The sequence below is a fragment of the Bombyx mori genome, chromosome 25, assembly GCF_030269925.1.
Source record: "Bombyx mori chromosome 25, ASM3026992v2".
NCBI lineage: Eukaryota > Metazoa > Arthropoda > Insecta > Lepidoptera > Bombycidae > Bombyx > Bombyx mori.
The window spans coordinates 12511155-12531596 of record NC_085131.1 but is presented as its reverse complement, the minus strand read 5'-3'; the positions used below and the strand labels follow the sequence as shown (position 1 = coordinate 12531596).

The following is a 20442-nucleotide window of genomic DNA, read 5'->3' as shown; positions in this document are numbered from 1 at the left end:
CATTATCGTGAGTTCCGCTGGTGATGGTAGACTGTATTCCCCCGATCGCTCTGGGAGAAGGTGCAGCGTGGCACCATCAAGGCGGGCCCCGGCCCGTCGACCGTGGGAACCGGCACTTTGGGACACAAGCTCTCTGCTAATTTCGATTTGGGCAAAGTATTACGTGGTACTCTGGACGACTTGAATGGTGTGATCCTTATCTACAGTTGATAATCACGAATTAACTGTCACTAAAAAGAACATGTATGAATACTAAATTTTACAGATACAGCCTTTATATTACCTTAACGAGAAGCAATATCGTGATTCGCAAGCCATGTTTGCATCGTAAATCATAATAATTAAAGTTACCTTCCGCAGCTACCCGCTTCGCGCCCTCAACACTCGGATAATTGCCATTCCAACTAAATTATTAGTTTCGCATGACCCAATACTATAGTAGTTTTATATAGTTTGCAGTTTTTATTCAGAATTTAAATAGGTTTTTTGACCATTTATCGTCGGAAATAAGTTTTTTTTTTTTTTTTTTATTGCTTAGATGTGTGGACGAGCTCACAGCCCACCTGGTGTTAAGTGGTTACTGGAGCCCATAGACATCTACAGCGTAAATGCGCCACACACCTTGAGATATAAGTTTTAGGGTCTCAGTATAGTTACAACGGCTGCCCCACCCTTCAAACCGAAACGCATTACTGCTTCACAGCAGAAATAGGCGCGGCGGTGGTACCTACCCGTGCGGACTCACAAGAGGTCCTACCACCAGTAATTACGCAAATTATAATTTTGCGGGTTTGATTTTTATTACACGATGTTATTCCTTCACCGTGGAAGTCAATTGTGAACATTTGTTAAGTACGTATTTCATTAGAAAAATTGGTACCCGTCTGCGTGATTCGAACACCGGTGCATCGCTAGATACGAATGCACCGGACGTCTTATCCTTTAGGCCACGACGACTTCAAATTCAAGTTATAATAGATTTCAATTTTCGATGACATCTGTTTAGTTTTTGCTTCGTGAACGGTAAAATTAGCTGGCGGTGTATTTAATGTTAACATGTGGTCGAAATATGAATTGTATTGTATCATGACTGACACACTTCGTGGCAGGATCACGCCGAATGGTAGTACCTACCCGTGTGGGACCATAATACACGCCAATAGTCTAGCCTCTAGTCTATTTATACATCTTTTTTTTTACATTCGAGACTATCATGCGGCCCACCTGATGGTGAGTGGTTACCGTCGCCTACGGACTTCAGCAATGCCAGGGACAGAGCCAAGCCGCTGCCTATCGTTACATACTCTTTACAAGCCTCGTTTGAAGAAGGATATGTAATAGTGCTCGGGAAACACCGTGGAGAGGAGCTCATTCCAAAGCCGGATGGTACGTGGCAAAAAAGATCTCTGGAAGCACATTGTGGATGAACGCAGTGGCTCCAGGTAGTATGGATGAACTCTACTCCGGTGGTGGGCCTAATCCGAAAGAGGCCGAAAGATTTGCGTGTTACTTATTAGACTATATTTCGAACGAAAAAAAAAAAAAAAGAAAATAGTTGAGAAAATACAAAAAAAAAAAGCCCGCTGAGTTTGTTTCGCCGGTTCTTCTCAGGACTGTGGCTTTTTTTTGGAACCGGTGGTAGAGTTAACATTTTCTTTTACATTTTGACATTCAACAAGTGTGTTTTTGATGACATCCAAGTTGAAATAAATGATTTTGAATTTGAATTTGAATTTGAAAAAAAACTCATTAATCATGTTACGGGGTGCAGTTTTTGTATTTGTTTCTCACTAAGCGCAATCGAAAAGTTCATTTTTCCCAGAAAAATCTGCGAAATTCCTATGAACACAAAGAGGCTATATCCCAATGTTAGGCGAAGAAGAAGGCGCGAAAAGCAATTTTCGTAACACATGGAAATACCATGCCACGTTTAGACCTCCGAAGCCCTTTGGTCATTGGTTGTACTACTGGATAGCGGCATTCTTTCATCATACCCGATCCTGTAGACCGAATGGTAAACAGTCGACGTTACCCCAAGCACGTCATTACGGATCTTCCCGATCCATTAATGGTGCTTTTAGGCACCACAAGCACCGGTCACCGTCCTCGTCGAAGCCGTTGCTTGTGACGAAGGGCTCGACGAGCGATTTAACCCATAAACACAGCCCAATGAGTTTCCGCCGGATCTTCTCAGTGGGTCGCGTTTCCGATCTGCTGGGTAGATCCTGCGAAGCACTGCTTTTGCTAGGGTCAGTTTTAGCAACACTCTGGTCTGAGCCCCGCGAGTTCACCAACACACGTTAGGGTGAAGCTGAAATAGCCTCTCAAGGCTATCAGCATAGGTAGGAATAAAAAAAAGGGATTCTTATACCCGAACTTAAAACCTCTTGTGACATACGACTATTTTATCCGGAACCATTAAAGTTTGTTTCAAATAAAATATGAAACAATTCGACGGCTCCATTAACTGATTACCCCAAAATTACCGGTATTCAGTTTTAAGCTCTTGTATTATATGAAAATTTTACCAGCTTAAAATATTATCTTTTGAATGTTTAAACGTATTTTAAAGACAATTGTTTCTCGTCGAGCTCAATTGTGGAGTCGCTGCCAGATAATTATTCACTAGTTACACCGCTTTTTAAAATGGACCCCATTTTTTTATTGGTTAGATTCTATTCTATTCTATCAGTCCATAGACGTCCATTGCTGGACATAGGCTTCCCTCAAGCCTCCAACGATCGGTCTTGAACTGCTTGCATCCAGCGGATCCCCGCGAACCTTAGTAGGTCGTCGGTCTATCTTGTGGGAGGCCTACCCACACTACGTCTTTCGGTACGCGGTTACCATCATCATCAGCCTGTATCTTTCCACTGCTAGATGTAGGCCTCTCCCATAGTTCGCCACAATGAACGATCCTCCACCTACCGCATCCAATCTTTCCCAGCATATAGCCGCAAGTCATCTATCCACCGGGCAGGGCGACGCCCAACGCTGCGCTTACCGGTACGCGGTCTCCAGTCCAGAACGCATCTGCTCCATCGGCCATCGGCTCTGCGACACATAATTATGTCCGGCCCATTGCCACTTCAGCTGGCTAATCTTTAGGGCTATGTCTATGAATTACTACCGAGCTGGTGTTAAGTAGTTACCCGAGCCCATAGACATCAACAAATTTAATACCGCCACTGGTCTTGAGACAAGAGCTCTAAGGTTTTTACGTACAACGGCTGCCACACCCCTCAAACCGATACGTATTACTTACGCCTATGACTCATAAAAAGAGCAGAATATTAAGTACTGATTTTACAAAATACGTAAATCCCTAGATATTACGAAAAAAGAAAACGCTCTTTCGTTATTCTATTAAAGCAGTCATGCAAGCTTTTTTAAATTATAATTTTTGTTATTTCTCTAGATGGGCAGAAGAGATCACAGCCCACATAGTGTAGTGGTTATCGGAACTGATGACTTTACAATGTAGATGCGCCCCCTCTTACTCTGATAAGAGATTGAAAAAGTTAGGTAAAACCATAATATTAGATTTAATTGTATTATAAATATACTTTAGCTACTTTAATTTGATAAAATTGTTATTTTATGTTATTATATTATGTTGTGCCTTATCTTTGAAGGGGTCAGTGGTTCAAACATGTCACACGGTATTGACCAAGTGAACAACATAAGAATTAAAAAATAGCTTTGTATTATATTATAGTACCTATGGTATTAATATGACATTTTTTGATCTTCTTAATTCAGATAAATCCAGGAGGATTTTTTTATGAATCTTACAATCTTTTATGAATCTTACTTACATCTGTAGACATTTTTTAAACTATTTTCTTTTATTAAAAATCTCACTAATTATAATACTTGTATGGTATAATCAATTGGTGTAAATACTATATATCAAATAGTAAAACGCGACAGCAAGGAGAAATCTGTACTACAAATGTTAATGAAAGCACTTGAGAAAATAAGCCTTTAAAAATATAAAATCTGTAAATTAATATATCAAATAAATAAATAGTCATAGTCATAAATAAATGCATTAAGTTAACCATCTAATATTCTGCTAATAATAGGTGATGAGCACGTTCTTTCAAAACATCAAATTTGACTAGGTGAAAAAGAGCTGTCGCATCTGTTACGTAGTAACTATTAAATTACTCTGTGGTCAGTAGTGCCAGACTTTTAAGTGGCAAGTACGCGTCCCCAGTCGATATCAGAACTGACGTGCGTGGTCATTTTGTCATCATTTTCTTGTGTTTGTAATTAGCTTTGTGACGCCTTTTTTGATGTCCGAATATACATTAAACAGTGAATTTTATCTAATATTTTCACCAGAACCCTAGTCTCATGCCATTCGGGCACCCAATATTAAAGGTTAGTTTTTATCTCAATTCAAATCATAATATTTTTAATTGCAAGCGAGTACACTCCGATACTTAAATTAATCAAAATCAAAATCAAAAATTTTTTATTCAACATAAATGAAAGTATATGCTTGTTGAACGTCAAAAAGAACTACCGCCAATTCACAAGAATTAGCCTCCGTCCTGAGAAGAACTAGCAAGAGACTCAGCGGGCATGTCTTTTTTTTTAAATATTAGATTTTACGAGGAACAGATTTCACGTCAATAATATAAAAAGCAAATTCTTTATCTAGAATCGTATACCGGTCATCGTTATTGTGGAACCCGTTGCTTGCGACGAAGGACTCAGCGAGTAAATGAACCCACAGACACAGCCCACTGAGTTTCTCGCCGGATCTTCTCAGTGGTTCGCGTTTCCGATCCGGTGGTAGATACTGAGAAGCACTGCTCTTGCTAGGGCCAGTGTTAGCAACACCTCCGGCTTGAGCCTCCAGAACTCACCTACACCCTAGGGTAACACTGATATAGCCTCTCAAGAATATCAGAATAGGTAAGAAAAAAAAAGAAGTTCAACTTCGAATAGAAACAGCACACGAGCGCTCTCGTCTCGTCTTTGTGTTCTATGTCTTAAACTTTTATACGTACCAGAATATAAACTACAAGGGGCCCGCTCCGACTCCGCTCGGGTCTTTAACAAAAATTTCAACGATATCTGACGATGTTTTATTTTGTTAAATAACAGAACACTTATTGCGGCATAACTATAAGATTTAGAAATATGCTGTCGCAACACTTTTTGTAAATAATAATGTGTTCTACAAAGTCGTAGTACATTATTTTATTCTATCATCAACAGTTTTCGTGGGGTACGCGATATAACGAATATTTTACGTAATTTTTTTACACCTTAGGTTACATTATTGGAGTTTTAGTAAGGATCCCTAATTTTTTTCAAAAAAGATTATCGCCTATGTCACTCGGAAATAGTGTAGCTTCCAAACAGTGAAATAATTTTTCAAATCGGTTTAGTAGTTTCGGAGCCTATTCAATACAAACAAACAAATCTTTCCTCTTTATAATATTAGTATAGAATTATAGATAGTATAGAATTATAGTTATTAATTTATTGTGTATAGTTCTCCAGTCCGTATCTTAGATAAGTCCTTGCCGCAAAATCATATCTATTTTTAATGACGTAATCTTGTGTCCTGAAGTCGTCGCGGCCTAAAAGATAAGACGCCCGGTGCATTCGTATCAAGTGACGCGACTGTGCCGGTCGTCGAATCCCACAGGCGGGTAACTATTTTTCTAATGAAATACGTGTTACGGTAGGCAGCGGCTTGGCTCTGCCCCTGGCATTGCTGAAGTCCGTGGGCAACGGTAACCACTCACCATCAGGTGGGCCGTATGCTCGTTTGCCTACAAGGGCAATAAAAACAAAACAAAAAAAAACTGTCAAACGTTCACGATTGACTTCCACGGTGAAGGAATAGCATCGTGTAATAAAAGTCACACCCTGTAAAAATTAAAATTTGCGTAATTACTGGTGGTAGGGCTTTTTGTGAGCCCTCACGGATAGGTACCACCACCCTGCCTATTTTTACCGGGAAGCAGTCATGCGTTAGGTTTGAAGATCGGCACAGCTGCTATACAATAAAATACATCTTATCTCATTTCAACATCTTAGCAAAAAAAGCTATATTATCTATATATTAATACGTGAAGCAAAAACTTTGTATCCCTTTTTACGAAAATTGCGCGGACGGAGGAGTATGAAATTTTGCACACTTATAGAGAATATAGAGAAGAAGTGCACAATGCTAATATTTTTTTAAAATAATGCATAAAAGATACATTAAATTAATAAAGAAAAAAATACACACACGATATACCGTATTTGACGCACACACGCATGCATACTATTTATTGTCAAACTTTTGTTCTTGGCGGCTGTTGCAAATTGAGAATATATTTAATATTTTTTGTCTTTGTTAATATTTTTTATAGTGTAGTCTTGGCGAAATTTGTGATTATCTAATATATAAAATTCTCGTGTCACAGTTTTCGTTGCCATACTCCTCCGAAACGGCTTGACCGATTTTGATGAAATTTTTTGTGCTTATCCGGTATCTATGAGAATCGGCCAACATCTATTTTTCATCCCCCTAAATGTTAGGGGTAGTCCACCCCTAAATTTTATTTGTTATTTTTTAGGCAAAAATTTTTGTTTTTATTTTTTTATGATACAACATACAAAAATACATACAACCCTAAATTTTCACCCCTCTACGATCAACCCTTATTTTTTATTTGCTAATTAAAAACTTTAAAATTTTTTGCAAGAATTTTGTTTTTATTTTGTCATGACGTAAAATAAAAAAATAATATTACTCTGAAATTTTCACCCCTCTACGATCAACCCCTATTTTTTATTTTTTTATTATAAACTTTAATTTTTTTTGGCATGATTTTCATTTTTATTTTGTCATAAATTAAAATAAAAAATCTGATGTTACTCTCAATTTTTCATCCCTCTATGATCAACCCCAATTTTTTTTTTGTTAATTATAAACTTTAATTTTTTTGGCAAGATTTTTATTTTATATGTCATGACTTAAAATAAAAAAAATCATATTACTCTCAATTTTCACTCTTATACGATCAACCCCTATTTTTCCATCCCGATTAATATATTTTTTATTCTATGCACAGATCCGCAATAAGGTTGCAAGATGGCAATCAAATATTATAATTGTAGTACGATAAATTCTTATTCAGAGTTTATCATTTCAAGTTCCTTTAATTATGATTTTTTTTAAATTGAATTTGATCTCCCGCCCTCGCCGGTCGACTACTGATCAACTATCAATCGATCAGCTATCCCCGCCAGATGTCACCACTCATCCAGCAAAGATCACGTAGTAGGGATGAGGACGAAGCCGGTCTCCTGTCTTACTCACTATACATCATAGATTATACACTTAATATATTTGAGAGCTATACAATACTATACATTTTTCAGCCATGTTTTTTTGGTTTTATTTGGGTATCAATAGTATGTTCAGTAGGTCTGATAATCGGCTACTATCTATTTTTCATACCCCTAAGTGAAAAGGGTTGTCCACCCCAAACATTTATTTTTTATTTTAACTTTTTGGATATATTTTTTTTGTTTATAATGAGGTATTATGTGGTTAAATGAGGTTTTTTTTTCTACAGTAGAATTTCCCTAGAAATCTTATTTAAGGCAACACAACGTTTGCCGGGTCAGCTAGTAGAAGTATAAAATACAATCTTAATAGTGTACAAACTTACAATTCCAATTAACTATAGTCGAATTTCGACTACTGCGGGACCTCTAGTATAGATCAATACATACAAATAGCCTTGATTTTAAACTGGAAAATTTATACAATTCTTCAAATCTTCTTTTCCCGGAGATTTACGTTTGCATCTTCCGCGGCACAGATATGCTTAGACCTCTATCTGAGGTTTTAGCGGAAACCGTTCACGTACCTCACAGGATCTAGAACATCTCAATGTACTTATCCAGGGATTCGTACTTGGAAAATTCACCCGATATCTCGAGCGAAATAAAACGTACAGAAATAGCCGATAAGAACATTACAAAAAGGACACACGCTACACAAAATAAAAAGTATTTTATTGTAATAATGTAATATCGTGCTCTGCGAATCTTTAGGTGCAGAAATAACAATAGTAGCGAAATGCGTACTCCTTCATACCACCATTGATATTCAGTGTAAATATTCTCGATTCGATCGACAATTAATAAAAAAAATTTGCCTGAAATAAAATATTTTGAGAAAGAGGCAGACTTGACGCATCTTACGATGTCCCGCCATATCTATCTACTCGAGGCTATCCTACTGCACCCATTTAGGGAACCTCCCACTGTAGTTTTGATTTGGTCGGTCCACCGCATCGGCGACCGCCTGGTCTTGTACCTTTCTCTGCACGACGAGGCGTTCCTTTTTTTTATGATTGAATTATTACTGAAGGCCCGGAGGGCTTTCCAGTTTCACCAGGACAGGTGGGCGAGCAAGGCTCAGCCAGGAGGGTTTGCTAACAGCTGCCCGAGCGCCTCCGAAGAAGACCTAACAAATCAAGAGCAGCTGTTTCGCGAATGAATCTACTACCGAATTGGAATCGCGACCCGCTGAGAAGATCCGGCGAGAAACTCAGCGGGCTGATGCATAGGTTAGGTTGCACGTCGAACTCTTTGCCGAGTTCGACGAGAACGGTTACCGGGATCCGTAAGCGTGCTCCTAGTGTTAGAGTTGAAGGTATCTAATGCAAGAGTTATTGGATCTGATGAATCCGTAAGGACTTGTCTAGGGCGATGACGGTGACTTGCTCCTGCGGGATCAGGATTCGGGGAGCGAGTCGTTCCATGGACCGGCAACCTTGTCGCTAAACGTGGCTAAAGAAATCCTCCTAAAGGCTGTGCTATAGAAAACACGCTACTTGATGCCGAAACAAATTTTTCCTCCATCTTATCCCACTACTCGGTACAGCGAATTTCTCTATTCCATTCTCTTCTATCAGCCGTCATCTCAACACTCACTCCTCTCTCTCTCTCTCATATGGTCATTCACACACTCCATCCATGTCTTCTTCGGTCGGCCTCTTCCACCTCTACCATTTCCATACATCTTCTAGTCAATATTTAATTATGAAAATGAAACACATCGTCTGGCAGCCCTGCGTGCGGTGCCATCGTTCTCGCGTAAGCGTTGAAATGGGAAAATTTTTCAAATTTATAAGCGATCCTGTCGAGTGCATTTCGATTTTATATTGAATTTTCAGCAGTTTTGATGTTTGCTTCCGTACACGTACATACGTTCGGTTTCAGGCTAATTTAATTACATTGGTGTTTACGTATATGATTTAAAAAATATATGTATGTATGTATGTAAAAAGAGAGGAAGAAAGAGAAACAGTATAGCAACTATTTTAGCATGAATCTGATTTAGATTTTTTTTTTTATTGCTTTGATGGGTAGACGAACTCAAAGCCTGGTGTTAAGAGGTTACCGGAGCCCATAGACATTCACAACTTAAATACGTCACCCACCCTGAGATATAAGTTCTAAGGTCTCAGTATAGTTACAACGGCTGCCCAACCTTTCAAGCCGAAACGCGTTACAGCTTCACGGCAGAAATAGGCAGGGCGGTGGTACCTACTCGTGCGGACTCACAAGAAGTTCTACTACCAATAAAGTTACAACGCTTATCTTTTAGGGCACGATGTCTTCAAAATGGTACATAAATCACGCAACTTTCATTTAACATCGCGAGCTGCAAGCAAAAAGGAGTTTTATCACGTCCACGGTGAAAATGAAATATAAAAGCAATCGTAACATTAATAATAAATAAAATATAATTTCAAAAAAGACAGACATTTTGAGTAGGTATAAAGAATTCAAATTGATCAAAGTATTCATGAGGCTGTGTTTTATCTACTCTTTTGATCTGGAAATATGATTAACTATTAAGTTATTCAGGCTTAGACTTCATACTCAAAAGCCTGTTCATTACTTTTCTACGCTTTCGTTTGATTTAAAAAAAAAAGTAATTTATCTCTTCTACGTTTTCCTGATTGGTATTAAATAACGTTAATACAGTTTTTTTCGTCGTTATGATTTTAATATAATCTTCTATATATAAATGAATTGCTGTTCGTTAGTCTCGCTAAAACTCGAAAACGGCTGGACCGATTTGGCTAATTTTGGCCTTGAATTATTTGTGAAAGTCCAGAGAAGGTTTAAAAGGTAGATAATTATGAAAATGCTCGAAATTAAATAAAAATAACAATTTTGTTTTCCCTTTGATGTGTCCCCCGTCGGACGGATTCCTTTTGTTTGTTTTAAGTTCATTTTATACAAAAGATTATGTCTTTTATTTTATCGATTGAGGTACTACGAAGTTATATAATATTATTATTATGTTCGCTGACCTAAAACCTTTTTTCGTTGTTTATAAAAATTTCTAACTACGCTGAGGCAGTTAGCAAAACAAACACATTGCGTGGGTATATTTATTACATACATAGTTTAATTTGACATTTGTAATCACCATTCAAATAACATCATCATTCACCTGCCCTTCTTCCATTCACCTGGGGTCGGCGCAACATGTTTTCTTCTTCCATACTCCTCTATCATATACCATTTCTTCGCTCACTCCCCTCTCGTAGATATCGTCTTTCACGCAATTTATCCATTTTTTCTTAGTTCTACCTCTTCCTCTAAAGCCTACCCCATTCATAGTTAAAACTCTCTTAGCATGGCCTAAAGGTCGAGAGATACCAGGCCGTAACTTCAAAAAAAAATCTCTTAACAACTTCATTGTCATTTCGTCAAATATCTCATCAATTTCGTTTCATTAAAATAATATTAAAAACAAAACAGATATTAGACAATCAATGTTACAAATGGATAGAATAAAAACGTACTGATTCTTATTTTCGCGGTAATCTTGTTCAATTTATGACGGACGCGTCAAAAGAATCGGTCGCCATTTTAGGGAGGCCATTTTGTCCGACATTGACATATAATTTCATTTACGTTTCGATTTGTTTGGGCGCTTTTTTTTTTAGAATAATACAATAATGTTTCGTTAGGTTTTCTTGATTTTTTACATGACCGGACGGATTTTTGGGTTTTCATCGGCATAAAATGTAAAAAAAAGCATGTTGGGGCGGTTGAATACGAAATAGATTAAATGGATAGTGACTGACTCTCTGTGGTGTAATAGTTAGCGGCCCTGACTTTTACCGAGTGTCATGGGTTCCATTCCCCCATCGAGCGAATATTTATGTGTTGAACAGATTTGTTTGCTCTTCATCTGTGTGTTTATTATCTATACATGTATATATTTAAACTTATATAGTTATGTATATCAGTCTTTGGTATCCATAACGCAGGGAATCCTAATTTGGGGCCGGAACATCGTGCGTGATTTGTTATTTATTATTATTTATATGACTGATAAGCAATGTATTTATCAGTGAAATCGCCAAGAGGCAAGTCTTTTGGGTCTAAAGGAACTGGACCACGTTTATGTGTTAGCGGTGAAAGGCGGGTCATTTCGGAGTTGAACTGAATAAAGCACATTACTGCTTAACAGCCCACGCTTGGTCGATCTAAGCAAGCCTGCCCCCCAGGATACCCCGCTGGGTCAGAACCGGCCCTACCACAAGTAATTACGATAAATAATCAAATATACGATATCTTATACCTTTGGACATCAGTTGGAGAGGCCTATGTTCAGCAGTGGACAGCAGACAGGCTGAGATGATGATGATGATGATGATTATACCTTTAAACGAGCAATTCTTGTATATTAATATAAATGTATATAATCTGAATCTCGGAAACGGCTCCAACGATTTTCATAAAATTTAGTATACAGGGGATTTCGGGGGCGATAAATCGATCTAGCTACGATTTATTTTCAGACAATGTTGTTTTATTCGTGTTTTCAATAATCAACTCTTCCCGACATCTATTGGCGAATAATAATACTATTTTTCTTAATTGAGGGCAACTAACCGCTTTTAAGACACAACAAGATGGGGTTATAAAAAAAAAATTCATCATCTTGTAAGATATTACTATTTATTTACCGTGAAAGTCATTTGAGAATATATTGTGTTAGTTAAGTGTTTTCTTAGAAAATTTAGTAGCTGCCTATTGTCGCATCGCTCAATATGATACCGGGATGAATTTAAGTCACGCTGTACGATTCTGTATGAACCAAGATTGGCACGTTCCTTTTGATGACGTCACACTAAAACATGGCCATTAAAAACGAAGCTGCCTAGATGTTGCTGCTAAAAACTATGTATACGAGTTTTTTTTTTTTTCATTGCTTAGATGGATGGACGAGCTCACAGCCCACCTGGTGTTAAGTGGTTACTAGAGCCCATAGACATCTACAACGTAAATGCGCCACCCACCCCGAGATATAAGTTCTAAGATCTCAGTAAAGTTACAACGGCTACCCCACCCTTCGAACTGAAACGCATTACTTCTTCGCGGCGGAAATAGGCGGGGTGGTGGTACCTACCCGTGCGGACTCCCAAAAGGATCTACCACCAGTGAATTTTAAATTAATGAATTTTAAATTTAAATTTTAAATCGAAGTCGTCGTGGCCTAAAAGGATAAGACGTCCAGTGCATTCGTGTTGAGCGATGCACCGGCGTTCGAATCCCGCAGGCGGGTACCAGTTTTTCTAATGAAATACGTACTCAACAAATGTTCACGATTGACTTCCACGGTGAAGGAATAACATCGTGTAATAAAAATCAACTAATACTGTGACTGTACCACCCGTAACAGTAATTACTGGGGGTAGGACCTCTTGTGAGTCCGCGCGAGTAGGTACCACCGCCCCGCCTATGCCGTGAAGCAGTAATGCGCTTCGGTTTGAAGGGTGGGACAGCCGTTGTAACTATACTGGAGACCTTATAACTTATATTTTAAGGTGTGTGGCGCATTTTCGTCGAATATGTCTATGGGCTACAGTAACCACTTAACACCAGGTGAGCTGTGAGCTCGACCAACGAACTAGGCAATAAAAAAAAACTGTATTTAAAATTTTTTCCACTTCCGTTTCTATCTGGTGTCGTCTAACGCGAAATATTATTTTGCGCTTTGAGCATACAAGGGACTAATTAAAGATCATAATTACATAATAAGGAAATACGTGTACAGGGACACTAATACATCAAAGTCGTGTGATACTTTGTTTACCGTTAACGAATTCTCATTTAATAGGGATGCCGAAATTAATTATAATTAAAATCAAAAGATTTTCGTAAAGACGCTTCGTGAAAAATGAATGTACTGATTTTCATAATATAATTAAATTAGGGTGGTAGGACGTCTTGTGAGTCCGCACGGGTAGGTACCACCGCCCTGCCTACTTCTGCCGTGAAGCAATAATGCGTTTCTGTTTGAAGGGTGTGGCAGCCGTTGTATAGTACTGAGACCTTAGAACTTATATCTCAAGGTGGGTGGCGCATTTACGTTGTAGATGTCTATGGGCTCCAGTAATCACTTAAAACTAGGTAGGCTGTGAGCTCGTCCACCCATCTAACCAATAAAAAAATATTGTCTAATTAGAAAAATAAATCGTACAGTTATAATGGGGATTGCCGAAAATGTTTTTCCTTTTAGCTCTCATTTGGTCTTAATGAATATTTCCCTCACAAAATTTAATATCAATATCTAGTGGTGCCCTCTAATAGTCCGATAAGGACTATATTATCGATAATCGTCGAATATCGAAATCGATTTAGCTCTCTCGATTATCGTCCGGTTAGCACACCGCGTCCGGATCACAATGTAATTGCCATTAGGACTTTGGCCTTGTCGAGGGCTGACGTCTACACACATTGTGAAGATAAGAAACAATATCTGTTTATTTTTAATGTTAATTGTATTGCTTTTCTTTGCTTTGTCGTATCGCTCTTGTCAGAGTGATCGTGGTGGTCATTCAATACCATTGGAGTAGACAGATGTTATGCGTCTCACTAGCAATTGAAGCATATATTTTTATTTAACACTAGCTGACCCGGCAGACTTCGTGGTGCCTCAATCGATAAATAAAAGACTTAAACTTTTGTATAAAATAAACTTAAAACAAACAAAAGGAATCGGTTATTTTTATTTAATTCCGAGCATTTTCATATTTATCTACCTTTTAAATCTTCTCTGGACTTTCACAAATAATTCAAGACCAAAATTAGCCAAATCGGTTCAGCCGTTCTCGAGTTTTAGCGAGACTAACGAACAGCAATTCATTTTTATATATAGAGATTTTGACTTATAACAACACTAATATTTTTTTGTTGTTAGTTGATGAAATTGCTTATTGAACAATATGATTATAAAACTCACTGATTGTAATATAATAAAATAAATTAATACGGGTTAATAATTAACTATTAATTGTTTCGACAACCCTAAAGCAACAATTGAGCGCTGGTGTCGCGCAATTGAATATGAACTTTACTGTGTAAAAGATAAGGTCTAATGATCGCGTAAAACTGACTAGTGGGCCATAACTTGGAACTTCTAAGCGATAGATAGTGAGGTTCCTTGATAGGAAACAGTTAGTTACAGATGTTGAGCATACCCTTAAAGTTTTGTCCGTGATTTGTGTTACGTTCTTGGTTCGTGCTGGATAAACTTTAGTTGCGCTCGATACTCGTGCTGGCGTCTTAGAAATATTTGAGTGCGTGTCTTCTTCACCTTGGCTTTCCTACTTGTTTTACTAAAGTTAAGGATTATATTCTCTCACTTCGAATAAATCTCAGATTACATTATTATTATAGATCATAAATAAGTTTACAGTTTCCAACAATAATAACCTTTACCGTTATAATACTGGCATAAGTTACTGTTTGCTTATGGGACTTGAGCTATTCAAATATTTGCATATGCCTATCCATTTACATACATATACATTTAGTTCCAGTTAGTTTTATGGTTGATCACCCTGATTATCACTTGCTTTGCCAAATGTATTAATATTCACGGTAATATTTTCATTTATAATACTAAGATTTAGTTCTCTTCTGTTATGTACTTATTAAATGGCTGCGAAAAAATTCGAGTCATCATTTCGTCATTATCTTGCCCTTGTCCCAGTCACCTGGGGTCGGCGCAATATGCTTTCTCCTTCCATACTCTTCTATCATATATCATTTTTTCTCTCACTCCCCTCTTACCCGTATCGTCTTTCACGCAATCCATCCATTTTTTCTTAGGTTTACCTCTTCCTCTATATCCTTCCACATTCATAGTTAACACTCTTACCAACCTCATTTTCATTTTGTCTCATCACATGATAGAGTGATAGATTTTATTCTATCACTTCGAGTGATAGAATAAAATCATGTAACTAATGTTGTGAAGCAAACACTGGTTCCCGATTGGGGGGTAGACCGCTATTAAAATGCTGGCGACCGTGTACAATTCAAGATGTCTATGGATTCCAAATAGCCCCCTAATAGCAAGTAGTTAGTCAGTTATTCCTATCTAAGCTTATTGAATTTCGTTTTGAAGCGGCCACATTCTAGTCAGCGACTATATTACATAATTTTTTTATTGCTTATGTGTGTGAACGAGTTCACGGCCCACCTGGTATTAAGTGGTTACCAGCGCCCATAGACATCTACAAAGTAAATGCGCCGCCCACCTTGAGATATGATTTCTAAGGTCTCAGTATAGTTACAACGGCTGCCCTACGCTTCAAGCCGAAACGCATTACTGCTTCACGGCAGAAATAGACAGGGCGGTGGTACCTACCCGTGCGGACTCACAAGAAGTCCTTCCACCAGTAATTATGCAAATTAAAATGGTATGATTGGGTTTCGCTGGTAGCTAATAACAATAATAGCCAATAATCAACAGAGGTGAAGTCTCATGACAGTAATGAAGTGTAGTTTCATTAGTGCATTCACTGAACTATTAAAATCCTTTGAACTTTAATTGATAATTCATTGTGGCTAATACAAAGTTAATGGGTATGATAAATTTAGTTTTTCCACTTCATTAGTTTTCGGTTCCATTTACGACCGTTTAGCTGGTGCTTAGTATTCAAAACTAAGTTAGTTCTGCGATTGGTACAATGTACAGGAAACGAGCGGAATCGATTGATACGAATATATTTTTTGGAACTATGAATCTTTTTTTTTTATTGCTTGGATGGGTGGACGAGCTCCCAGCCCACCTGGTGTTAAGTGGTTACTGGAGCTCATAGATATCTACAACATAAATGGCGCTACCCACCTTCAGATATAAGTTCTAAGGTCTCAGTATAGTTAGAACGGGTGTCCCACCCTTCAAACCGAAACGCATTACTGCTTCGTGGCAGAAACACGCAGGGTGATAGTACCTACCCGTGCGGACTCACAAGAGGTCCTACCACCGGTAATTACGTAAATTATAATTTTGTAGGTTTGATTTTTATTATACAATGTTATTCCTTCACCGTGGAAGTCAATCGTGAGCATTTGTTAAGTACGTATTTCATTCGTTACTTCGGGAACCTTTAATTATAGATGATGAAACTGGTATAGAGTTTATGAATTGGACCAATTACAGCCAACGATTTCCCCGCAGTGAATAACGCAAAAGTTTGATTGAAAGACATCGGTCAGTATTGACGTTGACAGCTAATGGAATTGCTGGTTAGTTTTCCGACTCAGCGTACGAATTTGAACGTGGTTTGCTTTATGCTTCGCTGCTTCAAATATATTGCGAGATGTAATTTCGAAATTGATTTTTTTGCTAAAGTTTACAATTTTATTTTAAATGTATTGAATGTCTTTCTTCAAACCCTTATCTCTTTTAGAGTTTACCATACCTATTTCAGCCGTGAAGCAGAAATGCGTTTCGGTTTGAAGGTTGGGGCAGCCGTTGTACTGTACTGAGATCTCAGAACTCATATCTCAAGGTGAGTGGCGGTATTTCCGTTGTAGTTGTGTTTAAGCTCCAGTCACCAATTAACACTAGGTCAGTCGTGAGATCGTCCACCCATCTAAGAAATAAATAAAAAAGAGCTCTATCTTGCCATGATGCTTCTACGTATTCCGATTTGTACCATAGAGTAGTTATTCTCGTAATGCTTAACAGAAATGTTTTATTTATTTAAGCCCCTATCTATTTTGTCTTCTATTAAAAAGTTTCGTTAGTAAAACTTCAACGATCTGGAAGATTTTCCAGTCTAAATGCACCCGCCAATCTGTTTGTAATAAATCGAACTTTTAGAAATTCACCCCGACCACTCTTTTAATCTTTTCAGTAATATTCAATTTACAAAAGCAAAAAAAGGAGGTGTCTATCTCGAAAATATTCCTTTGTGTGTTAGCCAAGAGAAAACTTTGTGCGCTCGTAAAGTGGGCGCGTAAAAATCTATATTTAACGAAAAAAGGCTTTGTAAATTACGACCGGAGCGAGGGAACAATCGATTTTGTTAAATGGAGCGTGAAATACCAACTGACCGCCGCTCTCGCAGCTAATATAGCGCGATGACGCTATTTGAATCGAGTCGCGTACAAAAATTGAAATCGATATGCCGATGCAATCGATTCGCATAGAGAATGCGAACTGAAAATTAAACAGAACATCGCCACAGATGTAAATTGATAAAAGGCACACATTTTAGTCTAAGAGCCCGTGAACCCCGGACCTTCGTTATGTTATAAAAGCTGAAAGTTTGTCAGCACATGCTCCCAACACAGGTAAGAACGGTGGACCATTACGAAGTTTGGGTTACCGTAATTTTGGCAGGTAAACGATACTAAAGCTGTGTAAAACACCGATCTAAATTCATCAAATAATAAAGTGCGATTTTTTCGTATTACCCTCAGAATATGACGATGATAAGCGCTGACAAACTTTCACCTTTTATAAAATAACGAAGGTCTCAGGTTCACGGGCTCTTGATCTATTTGTTATGTGAGCGATACGTCGTGACATTTGCCTCCCTTTACTTAAAAAATATTTGAATAACATCCAATGTTAATATTGTGGTATTCTTCAGTTATTTCACATGTTTATTAATGCAGTTGTCTCAAAATAATAATATTAGTAAGAATAGGCATTACCATACTCCAAAAAAACTACATGAATAGGAACAATATCGAAAGCCCCGTAGTAAATGGGTATTAAAATTTAAATGGTTAAATTATAACCAAAGCACCGATTAGAAAATAAGTGTGAGTGATATGAGTTGAGTGATATGAATTATGTGATGTGAATTCTAAATCCCAGTTTTACAGGACAGTGGCTGTTTCACCCTTCAAATTGAAAGGCATTTCGAAGCCGAAATCAGCAGGGAGATGGTACTTACCCATGCGGGCTCACAAGACGTCCTACCACCAGTAATTACGCAAATTATTTTTTTTGGGAGTTTGATGTTTATTACCCGATGTAATTGCCTTCGCGCCATGAGCCATGAGCCAATTATGTAAGCGCTTTATTACAAAAACCAGTAAGTATCTGGATACGGAATTTAAGAACGAGGATAGTTGCAACTCGTCATGTAAGCATAAGATGGGCTGGGCTTTTAGACAACGACAACCAATGTTATTTGGGCATTAAGAAAAACTAGAGAATATGACCTTACTGTAGTTTAGCGTTGTAATAAACAAATCATTACAACTGAGGAAACAATTGCACAGTAATTACTACCCGTTGTACTATTCGCCTTAACGAATATAACTATACCAAGTTTTTATTTTTATTGCCCTTGTAGGCAGATTAGAATACGGCTCACCTGATGGTGAGTTGTTACCGCCGCCCGTAGACTACAGCAATGCCAGGGGCAGAGCCAAGCCGCAGCCTACCGTTAAGTACTCTCCATAAGCCTCGTTTGAAGAAGGACATGTCATAGCGCTCGGAAAACACCGTGGAAGGGAGTTAATTCTAAAGCCGGATGGTACGTGGTAAAAAAGATCTCTCAAAACGCACTGTAGATGAACGCAGTGGTTCCAGGTACTATGGATGAACTCTGCTCAAACTCAAACAATTCCTCAGAGAACTCTCCTCATACGGTACAGAACTTTAGTCTTCCAATATAAATGATTGCTTCTCTCCGAAGTATTCTAAGTTAGTTGTATTAAAGTTTAATATCGTTAAAAATTACTTTCACTGCGCTTACATTGTACAAAGTCAGATGCACATGGTACGAGTTGATTGGAAATATTGCGCGTGCTGACTCAGACTATTGTTTGTTACGCTTGCTGTGTTCTAAGTCATGGGAAACAGCGATTTTTGAGGTCTTAACTGTAGTCTAGTCTAGCACCTCATTAATTTAGAATACTGTTTATTTTGGTTTTACAAGTAATAGTTTATCTTGAAGTTTTTTAAAACATCTGTGAACTAAAATAGAGTCACTATAGTTTTATGGTAGTTTTTTCTGTCTTCAGGAAATACTAATTTTAAAGATTAATCCATATCAACGTGTATTAGTATAAAGTTACGCACGGTCAATGTATAAATATAAACTTATTATTTAACTGTGGCATTTACAGGTCGAAATTTAGATTTATTATGATTTTTTTTAATATAAACGTCCACTACTATTATTTTTTATTATTTTAATATTATTTTAGTATTGCAAGATACTATCTACACAAAACTAAATCTGATAGCTTTTCACGAGTTTGCGATCAAATGATTTTGTATTAATTTCATTGAATCTAAAGTTTCCCGCTTTTCGAGCGCTATTTATATTTCTTGATCTATATCGTAAAATATTAAAAAAAGTACAAGGCTAGACCCTAAAAGTGGTTTTAATCAGATCGAAGTAATAAAAGAGCATGTTCCTTTTGAATTAGACCACCGCCGCCTACGCTTCGTCGGCTCGTTCAAACAAGAAACTGGAAGTGAAAAATGTCCTACCGTTGTATCTCTGACAGCGAAAACACTGAAGTTCGCAACTTTCCTGCGTTCGTAACTTAAATAATAAATGAACAAGGCTCATGTTTAAGCAGCATTTTATATGTAACTGTTGACTGATTAAAACACAATTTATAGTTTAAGTTTGTTTCTGTCTATTACTTTTACTAGATGATGACCGAGTGTTGCTCTTTTTTTTTGATAACGCCATCTTGTTGTGTCTTTAAAGCGGTTAGTTGCCCTCAATTAAGAAAAATAGTATTATTATTCGCCAATAGATGTCGGTAAGAGATGAGTATTGAAAACACGAATAAAACAACATTTTCTGAAAATAAATCGTAGCTAGATCGATTTATCGCCTCCGAAATCCCCTGTATACTAAATTTTATGAAAATCGTTGGAGCCGTTTCCGATATTCAGATTATATATATATATATATATATATATATATATATATATATATATATATATATATATATATATATTCAGATTATATATATATATATATTAATATACAAGAATTGCTCGCTTAAAGGTATAAGATTTTACGTTTTTTCTTTTTGTCAGGAGGAAATCGCCGGACTCCCACCCTACACTGGAGATGGCGGGTGGGGTATGTCAGA

The 20442-nt window shown here is 37.5% G+C and overlaps 1 protein-coding gene across 3 annotated transcripts in view; it reads left to right on the top strand.

Annotated features, from left to right (window-relative positions):
* Positions 1 to 4214: 4214 nt before the first annotated feature.
* LOC101744929 (hemicentin-2) overlaps positions 4215 to 20442 on the top strand; it is a 279760-nt gene continuing 263532 nt past the window's right edge. For all 3 annotated transcript variants that reach the window (XM_038020502.2, XM_021346625.3, XM_062676200.1), the window contains exon 1: positions 4215 to 4389. The gene's annotated coding sequence lies outside the window, so the exon portion shown is untranslated. The remainder of the gene's footprint in view (positions 4390 to 20442) is intronic.